Here is a 9,698-nt window from a genome sequence, read left to right as displayed (position 1 = left end):
TTTATTTAATACCTTCAGCCATTCATATCCTGTTTTTGTGAACAACTCAATAAGGTCCTTAAATGTCATGTTTCCTTTCTACAGGATCCAGCCTAGATTCCGCTATTGCTCTTAATTGCAGAATCATCATCCTGCAATCATCATATTAAAGAGAGGTACAGGCGGGAATCATCAAAGAATACAGGAGGAATTTTGATGAGTAACAGGATGTATGCATGAGCTTAAATGTCTCCTCACAGATTGTTTATTAGTTATATGGAGGAAAAGAATGTTAACTGTGTACAGGGAAGAAATAGGACAACATCTTGACTGGATGATCAGTATGAACTTCAGATGGACAGATGAACATGATGTATATCCACACGTAAATGCCTGATAGAGCCATAGTGTCATTCTGACTGTCATTGCATAGCTAATAAGTAATCACCAGGAAATACAAGATGGATGCTAAATGTGCACTAATCTAGTTTTTTGAAGAACAATATTTTTCAAGATTGCCTGCCATAAAGCCAAGTGTGGAAAGGTTCCCAACTCAAAACACTTAAAAATGAGACTGGCTTTTAGCTTGGACTGTAGGTAAATGTTTAAAGCAAGCCAAAAGTAACTTCAGTTACTTTGGTCATTGCCATGATCCACAAATATGACATACACACATAAACACATGTGCATCCATACATGAACCCAACACAAAATACATATAGTTAGATTCTAGAGCTCAGATTAGTGAGTTTACAGAACTGAAAGAATTTAGCATAAGTCAGCAGATGGGACAGAAACACTAATACAACTCAGGTTGATAAGCATTTTTTGAAGCAGTCTCTACAAGACATACTGCATGGGTACAGACAAGTGATTAGCACAGTGCCAGGGATTTCAATGAGAAAGGAAGACTAGCAGATACATTAAAGCAAAATTTCCCTCCTTTAGAGAGATGCACACTTAAACAACACTCATGGTCACAAGAATCCAACAGTGAAAGGAAGAGGGACTGGAATGAAAATAGTGTAGAGTGCAATGGAGAAGTCTGATGTGAGTTCCCAGTACCTGGTTTTAATTCATGACTTGGATAATTTTGCTGTTACAAAAAGTATTTACTTGACAGGACTGAAATAAGGATGAGCTGAAACAGTGTGCTTTATATTTCAGCTCTACAGAGCATGCAACAGCATCCAAAGGCTAAAGCTCTGGTCATGGTGCAGGATGTCAGCAGGACTTAATTTCCCACCTGGCAGGTGGAAGCCCAGTTCATTCAGCTGAACCAAAGCTAGATTTGGGGCTAGAAAAATTGAGGCGTTTCTCTCAGCATCTCAAAGCAGAGGTCAGATACAACAGCATCTAGCCTAGAAGTTAGGAGTACAGTTTTTTAGCCGGCACGGGCAGGCAGCTGGCAGACCTCTGCATGTGCCAGCGGCCTTTTGGCCTGGCCTAGGGTAGGGGGGCACGGACCTGGGTCACCCGACCCCCCTCTCCCCCTTTCCTCCAGATCTCCAGGTGGGTTTCTGGGAGGAGCTGATGGGGCACCCTGGGTTTTCCCCACTCCCAGGCCGGGTCTGGGGACCGGCCTAGGGTTGGGCTTAAATCCCTGTCCTTCAGGCTTGGGAGGGTCTCTCTCCCTTCCTGGAGCAGGATTTTTAGCCGGCACGGGCAGGCAGCTGGCAGACCTCCGCATGTGCCAGCGGCCTTTTGGCCTGGCCTAGGGTAGGGGGGCACGGACCTGGGTCACCCGACCCCCCTCTCCTCCTTTCCTCCGGATCTCCAGGTGGGTTTCTGGGAGGAGCTGATGGGGCACCCTGGGTCTTCCCCACTCCCAGGCCGGCTCCAGAGGTTGGCTTAGGGGGTGGCAGATAACTGCTCAGCTATACTCAGGATGTCACTGGCAATTTCATACCAGTCTACATTTTGAAACCGCGCGGGGGAACATATGCTCCTCCCAACCATCAGTACCCCAGATTTATCCTTCTTAACTTCAGTAACACACAGTTTTAATCTCTGGCCAAAGACATACAGTAGATCTTACAAATCCCAGAACTATTTAGAAGGACACAAATCGAACACATATTGAACACATATATCTTTTGAATATTTTATGATTATTTTCTTTAACTGCTGTAACTCTCTATATATTCTTCTACCATGATGTTTCTATCCACTTTTCATCTTGTCTTTTCTTTGTAAGCTGTTCAGTAAGGATTGTTGGTGGAACTGTCCCTCAGTTTGATGCCTATGATTGAACTATGTCATGGAAATTGCTGGTCTTGTTCCTATTGCCTCCAGAAGCACCAATAACGCTTCATGGCATTGATCCTTGTTTGCATAGACACATTAAAATGGGAAAACACTATACATACAGATTAGTTATTATCTAATAAATCTCATTACAATGTACCTTACACCCTGAACATTGATATAATGACCTGGCACAGGCCTCAGATGAATGGGCATTCTCCATTCACGCTGGAACCAGGCAAGCTATCTATGAAACATCCAAGGTCTTTTATAGCAACAGCTGGAAGCAGTCCTCTACCAGGAAAGACATTACCAAGGGTCTGACATCGACCTCCTAAAAAGACACTTCCGTTTACACTGAGAAGACGTGACAACAACAATGACCTGCGAGAAGACGTGACAACAACAATGACCTGCTCTACAGGACATGGTTCTCTCTAGTGCCCCTTAAGTGTGAGGTGAAACGAGAGGATGCTCTGCACCATCCTGACTGCAATATGGGATATGCAGACTCCAGGATCTTTAATACAGAAGCATGATACCAACAATAGAGACTATGTGAGGAATGGAGGTGTATTGCCACTACAGACGATGACTTGAATTGGACAAACTAGTTTGCCTGGAGCCTAGAGTCAGTCCTGTGCCAGGAAACTTCAGGGGTAGGGTCTCCATGTATTTAGACCATAATTTGTCTTTCCATGTCCCTTATGTTTTGGTGGGCCTATGCAAACAAATGCCACTTTAATATCGTTTTTTACTATGTTCCCTTGACTCCAATCCTTAAGAAAAACAACCCACTAAAACTTTTGAGGTTAACTTAAACTAGTAAGCATGTGCATGGAACTAGATAAATGTACTTTGCCCTCAATGTTTAAAGAGTTACATAAGTCTAATATCTTTAGATTATATGGTGTGCTGCTAAGAATTAATATGTACTACAACTGGGGATTTGAGGGACAAAGTAATTGTATTGTACATGGGTTCAGTTTTGTTTTTCTTAATGTTCTTTGGCTGAAAGTTCAAGGCTGGGATATCATCGATGGGACTACTGAGAATCCTGTTTATGGGTGATTGGGCTTCCACTGTAACTTTACCCTGTCCTCTTTCTTTGCATCTTTGTTGTCATAATTAAAATAATAAAAAAAATAAATTAAAAAAAAAGAAGTTAGGAGTACAGTAAGAAAGGCGTTGGCTTCTCAGCACTAACTCGGGTTCTCAGGAAGACCTCATTCTGCTTACTTACATACAGCTGCAAGTATACACGTGGTATATGCACATGAAAAGCAAAGGTAGAAGTAGAAATAATGAGCAATACTTGCCAAATGTTTCTTGCATGTTCCCTCCCATTCTCTGCATAGTCCTGTGAGGTAAGCAAGCAGCTTTAATCTCACCTACCAGCTGAGAGAGCAAAGGTTCAGAAGACAGAAGCTCCAAATCAATAGTGAGAACCAACCTGACATAGGGACTGAAAGACCTCAAACAAGATGCTTAATCATTAAACCTCAACCTCCCCCTTCTGTCAATGGCTTAATTCCACTACTGCCTTGTAAGGTGAATGGTAAGGAATCTAAGAGGGAATCAGGAACTACAAATATTGTTTCTACGCTGTTCTTTTTTGTCACCAGAAAAAAGAGTTAATTCCCTCAGAAAATGATTCTGATTCCTACTATAAAGCCATTCTAGAAAATGTAAATGTTTTCATGAATTTCTTGATAATAAGTTAGGGGGTGGAGTAAGTTCTAAATATTGCTCAGTGGACCCGGGCCCATCCTGACAATACTCAGTTAACTGGGCAAATGGTTCGATGCTGTAACCAAAGGATGTGGTGCCCTATTGTTCTAGTTTCCACCAAGTTCATCCCAGAGGTAGACACAGTGTGGTCTTCTGATGCTTAGAACCTCCATGACCACATGAAGTGAAGCTCAGGGCCTTCTACAACCATATGAAGAGATACCAGGGCCTCTGTGACCACATTGAGTGGTACTTAGTGTGATGTACAAGGCTTCTGTGACCACATGGATTGATGCTCAATATTTTCATGACTACATGGAGTGATGCTCAGGGCCTTCTATAACCATATGAAGTGATGTTCAGAGCTCTGTGACCACAAGGAGTGATGCTTAGGGTCTCTACGACTACATGAAGTATAGTAATACACTAGGGTCTTCTGTTACCACATGGAATGATGTACAGGGCCTCCATGACTTACATAGAGTGACATGGATTAGCTTAGGGCCTCTATGACCAGTAGGGCGATGCTCAGGGGCCTTTATGACCACATGAAATAATGCTAAAGACTTTCATGACTACCTGGAGTTACGATCATGGTCTCCATGCCACATGGAGTAATGTCCAAGGTGCTCCCTTAACCATATGGAATTATACTCAGGGCCTCCATGACCACATGGAGTGACGCTCAGAGCCTTCTATGACCATAGGAAGTGATGTTCAGGGCCTCCGTGACCACATGGAGTGATGCTTAGCATCTTCTGTGACCACGTGGATTGTTACTCAGAGTCTTCTATTACCACATGGAGTGATGCTTTCAGCCTCTATGGCCCCATGGAGTGATACTCATGGCCTCCATGGTCACAAGGATTGATGTTCAGTGTCTCCAATTCTAAACCCAGTGATTCTCAGAAGGCCACACTGTACTGGATTGAACCTTGCTTGATAATAAAATTTTAGCCACCCTGATATTCACCTTCTTGCTCTGGGAAAGAAAGGAGGCTTTGTTCTCTGCACACTTACCAGCAGAGTAAGCATCTATAAACAAGAGTTACCATCTGGCCTGTCTAGCTGTTAGGATTTTTGTTCCACTTAATGCTCTCAAATTGAAGCCCACAGAAACTCTTCACAGAAACTTTATTTTTGTGGGGTGCCACCCCCCCGAAGTGCTCAGGCTTACTCCTGAGCTCTGTGCTCAGATCAGGACTGGCAGTACTCAGAACCATATGTAGGGCCAGGAATTAAACCTGGTCAGCTGCATTTAAGTTTGTAATCCCTATACAATCTCCCAAGCAAGTCATCTTCCCAGGGAACACACAGAAGGTTTTCAGTCTGGACCAAAAATCCTTCCCATATATGTGCTCAGTTCAGTTTCTTGGATCCTAAGAGAATAATAGGCAAGAGTAGAAAAGGGAAGGAGGACAGGGATTCTGGTGATGACACAGAGCTGCATAACTTCCAGGACCTGATGCCAGAGTTTGGTGGAGTCCACTCAAGGCATTAAGAAGGAATGGCTTGGGGCCGGAGAGATAGCATGGAGGGTAAGGAGTTTGCCTTTCATGCAGAAGGTCATCAGTTCGAATCCCGGCGTCCCATATGGTCCCCCGAGCCTGCCAGGAGCGATTTCTGAGCGTAGAGCCAGGAGTAACCCCTGAGCGGTGCCGGGTGTGACCCAAAAACCAAAAAAAAAAAAAAAAAAAAAAAAAAAAAGAAGGAATGGCTTCCCTCGGGAATACCAAGATGAAGCTCACAGCTTTGAGAAGGTACCAAGTCAGCAGTGAGGCTAAACTAAAGGGTATTTTGGTATCATTTTTTGGTGGTGGTTTTTTATTTTTTAGTTTGTTTTCATTCTGTATTGTGAGGCAAGAGCTTTAGTGCAGAGCCACATCCCTGGCCTGGGATGTAGTTTTAATGTTTACAAGATGTGTTATTGGGGTCATATCTTGAGTCCTTTGTTCCTGGCCATAAACTCTTGGAGTCTGTGTTTACTATATCCGAACATTTCCTGGTCCTTCTATTTGTTGCATTTTGGGCTCAAAGCTCCCTCCTAGCAGTGTTCAGGAACAATATGAGGTTCTGGGGGTTGACAAATTTCTGGGCCTTATGTATGCTCAGTGAATGAAAAAGCATGAAAAAGATAATGACCAGCAAAGAAGATCTGTATAAAAGTTAAAAATTTTTGAAATACAGTACATCTGTGTCAAAGAATCTATGTGTATTAATGCATCTTAAGAAAAATTTTAATGTGTCACATGTCTACAAATAGTGAAGAAAGTCATATCTCCAGCAACTTCATTACACACACACACACACACACACACACACACACACACACACACACTCACACTTCATTAGTAGTTCAAATTCCAAAACCTGTAAAGTTTCAGTATTGTGGCAGACTATTTCCTCTCCAACCTCTTACGGGAAATCAATCAAAAGGTAGCTGAGAATTACCCATTGTTCAGTAGGTTACAATACACATGCTTTTAGGATTCAAGGGAATAATTAGAAATAATTACCATCAAAGGGTTTTTAATGAAGGACACTGTCGCTAAATGAAACACTAATGACTGACTGGAGCTGTTTAATATAATTATCCTTAAGATGGGACTTCTGATGAATTACAGAAGAACCCTTGTGCTGACTCATGTCTCCATAAATATACTTAGTCTCTGTTGACAGTAATAAAAGGGATTCTTAAATAGTAAAACCTCTTTTTATTTCCTTTTTCATTTTCTAGAGAGAGTACTCAAAAATTAAATGTTTCAAAGAAAGGAATATTGCCTAATATTTAGCAAGTGAATAAAATTGGTAAAAATCATAATAACTGAAGCAAGACTACCGTTGATAAATTCAAGTTACTCCGTTTATTACTCAGGTAGTCTTTCATTTTATGGTCAGTATTCGTTTCACATGGAAATCACTTAAAATCACGTCAGAATAAATGCTTCAAAGAACTTAATGTTTGTTACTGTTACTGTTTTTTTACATGAAGTTATGCATAGCTCTTTAATTAGAAGTGCTTTCATGTTAAAATTTAGGGGTAGGGCCAGAGAGATAGAACTATGGTTACCGTGCTTGTCTTGCATATGCCAACCCTGCATCTACAACTCTACATAAGGTATCCCAGCATTGGCACAAGTGATCCCTCAGGATAAAGCCTGGAGTAGTACCACCAGTTATGTCCTCATCATCCCAAAATAAAGATATATGTCATTCTCACAGATAAGAGGGGATATTTCATTGTGATCTTCATTTCTTTTTCCCTAATGATTAATGTTGATGAATATTTGTTTTCATATGCCCATTGACCATCTGTATATCCCCTGTGGGAGAATACCTATTCACATCTTCTGCCAAGGTTTTGATTGGGTTGTTAGTGCTTTATTATGATGCATAACTTCTCTATTTACCTTGGATAATTACTCCTTATAATAGAGATTTGTGTATGATTTCAACTTAGAGCTGTGTGTATGCAGTCAATTAGAGTTGCTAGAATAGTAATAAGTTTTTAGGTTTCACTTATTATTGTTTTTGTACTATTTTGGGTCACGCCTGGTAATGCTCAGAGTTCTGTGCTCAGAGTTCACTTTTTTTTTTTTTTTTTTTTTTTTTTTTTTTTGGTTTTTGGGCTACACCCGGCAGTGCTCAGGAGTTACTCCTGGCTGTCTGCTCAGAAATAGGTCCTGGCAGGCACAGGGGACCATATGGGACACCGGGATTCGAACCAACCACCTTTGGTCCTGGATTGGCTGCTTGCAAGGCAAACACCGCTGTGCTATCTCTCTAGGCCCTCAGAGTTCACTTCTGGCAGAACTCAGGAGATTATGCAGTGCCAAGAATTAAACCTGCATTACCCAGCATAGAACCTTGTGCCAAGGATCAAACCTAACCTCTGTTCTATCTCTCCAGTCTCAGTAATAAATTATACTTAAGAAACAATAAACACCTTAAGTAAGCTCGGAATATACTTAAACAAGTTTTGTTATTGAAGAAAAATTCTAAACAAAGCAGAATTTTATTTTGTTATGCATGCATAAATATAGAGTGATTATATATGAAATATCTTCCAGACTTACTTCATTAAAGACATTTCTGTACAAAGCTTTTCATCGTTGTCCTAAAGGACCCCAACACTGGTTTGGATTCTCATTATTCAAGTTCATGTTTTAACGTATGATTTATGAAGCTCTCCTTTCATGTTATCTGTGAATTGAGGGTATATTCTGCAAATTAATGGCTACTAAAAGAAACTTGGCCATTTAACAAAATTATAAAAGCAAAGTGCCTATTCATTACTTTATCAAATAGTATCTTTGAGTATGATTAATTATAAGTGTATAAATAAGTCATTAAAAATAAGCTCAAAGGATGAGAACCAAAAGAGGTTCTGTAGCTCACAGTTTCTGCTTTTGTAAGCATGGGTCTGTGAGTTTAAATGTTGGTTCCATCTGCATGTTGCAAGCTATGCTGTCTGTGACCCCTAACACTGCAATCAGTTTCCAGCCACCCCAGGATGAGATGTGTGCAAGCGAAATACCTGGGAGGATGTGGTCATTGGTGAGCACTGCAGCGAAAAAGATGTGTGAGTTTTGTGGACAGCTGTTAGGTTACACCTTATTTTATCCAAAACAAAGATCATTCCTGGTTTCTTTATATCTGTTTGTTTACAACTTGGTTTTACTCAAAACAAAGATTGTCTTATATGTAAACCTGGGCTGGACAGGCTCTTGATAGCCTGAGCCAACTGCCTTAACTGTGTCTTTATTGTCTTACCTGGGGGTGGTTCCTGTACTCAATAAAAACAGTTCTGGGGGCCGGAGCAATAGCACAGCTGTAAGGTGTTTGCCTTGCACAGGGCCAACACAGGGCAGACCCCAGTTTGAATCCTCGGATCCCATATGGTCCCCGGAGCCTGCCAAGAATGACTTCTAAGTGCAGAGCCAGGAGTCATTCCTGAGTGCTGCCAGGTGTGACCCAAAAACAACCAAAACAAAACAAAACAAAAAAATAGTTCTGGCAGGCAGCTTGGTGGAGATGCAAAGAAGAAGACTGCCAGACTATACGTGATATTTCACCCTCAGCCTGGTTTGTATTTTTTCATGTGCGACCCTGATTCAGAATGGTTCAATGAGGCTGGAGGCACAGTGCCTGGGGTGATTTTACAGACAGCAGTGCAACCCCTAGAGAACATGTGTTTGAGCTCCACAGCTCACTGAGCACTACAATCAGGGTATATACAAGCACATTAACTAAAGGACTGTGATCTCTAATGAGTACACCACCAACTCTGTGAGCAACACAATCTCTTGTTGCTCTTGGTGCATACCAGTTATATGTGCAAGCAACATGTGTGTAGATCTCAGTCATCACAACTACTACAACTATAACAGAGGGAAGAGAAGGAAGAAAGAGATTCAAAAGAAATTCCCACTTAGCATACCACTTTATACGTCTATAAGATTAAATTGTGTTCTAGATTTATATATCAGCACCAATATATGTTTTCACATGATGGATTGAAAATGTCAAAAATTAAGTAAAATTTTGCATTTCTTTAGGACTACTTTAAATTTAGTATTGTACATATTTTAAACCTCACTCTTTGTTATCTATTCCAGGCAAAGTGCTCTGTAGACACATATGCAAGAGCTGTTTCAATTTACTCATCCTGGAGAACTCACTTCACTTGGTACATCCTAGTACTAAAACATACATGTATATACTTGTTAATACAGCACAGG

This window comes from Suncus etruscus, chromosome 6 (genome assembly GCF_024139225.1).
Source record: "Suncus etruscus isolate mSunEtr1 chromosome 6, mSunEtr1.pri.cur, whole genome shotgun sequence".
NCBI lineage: Eukaryota > Metazoa > Chordata > Mammalia > Eulipotyphla > Soricidae > Suncus > Suncus etruscus.
The sequence above is the reverse complement of the archived record's forward strand: the minus strand, read 5'-3'. Positions refer to the sequence as shown.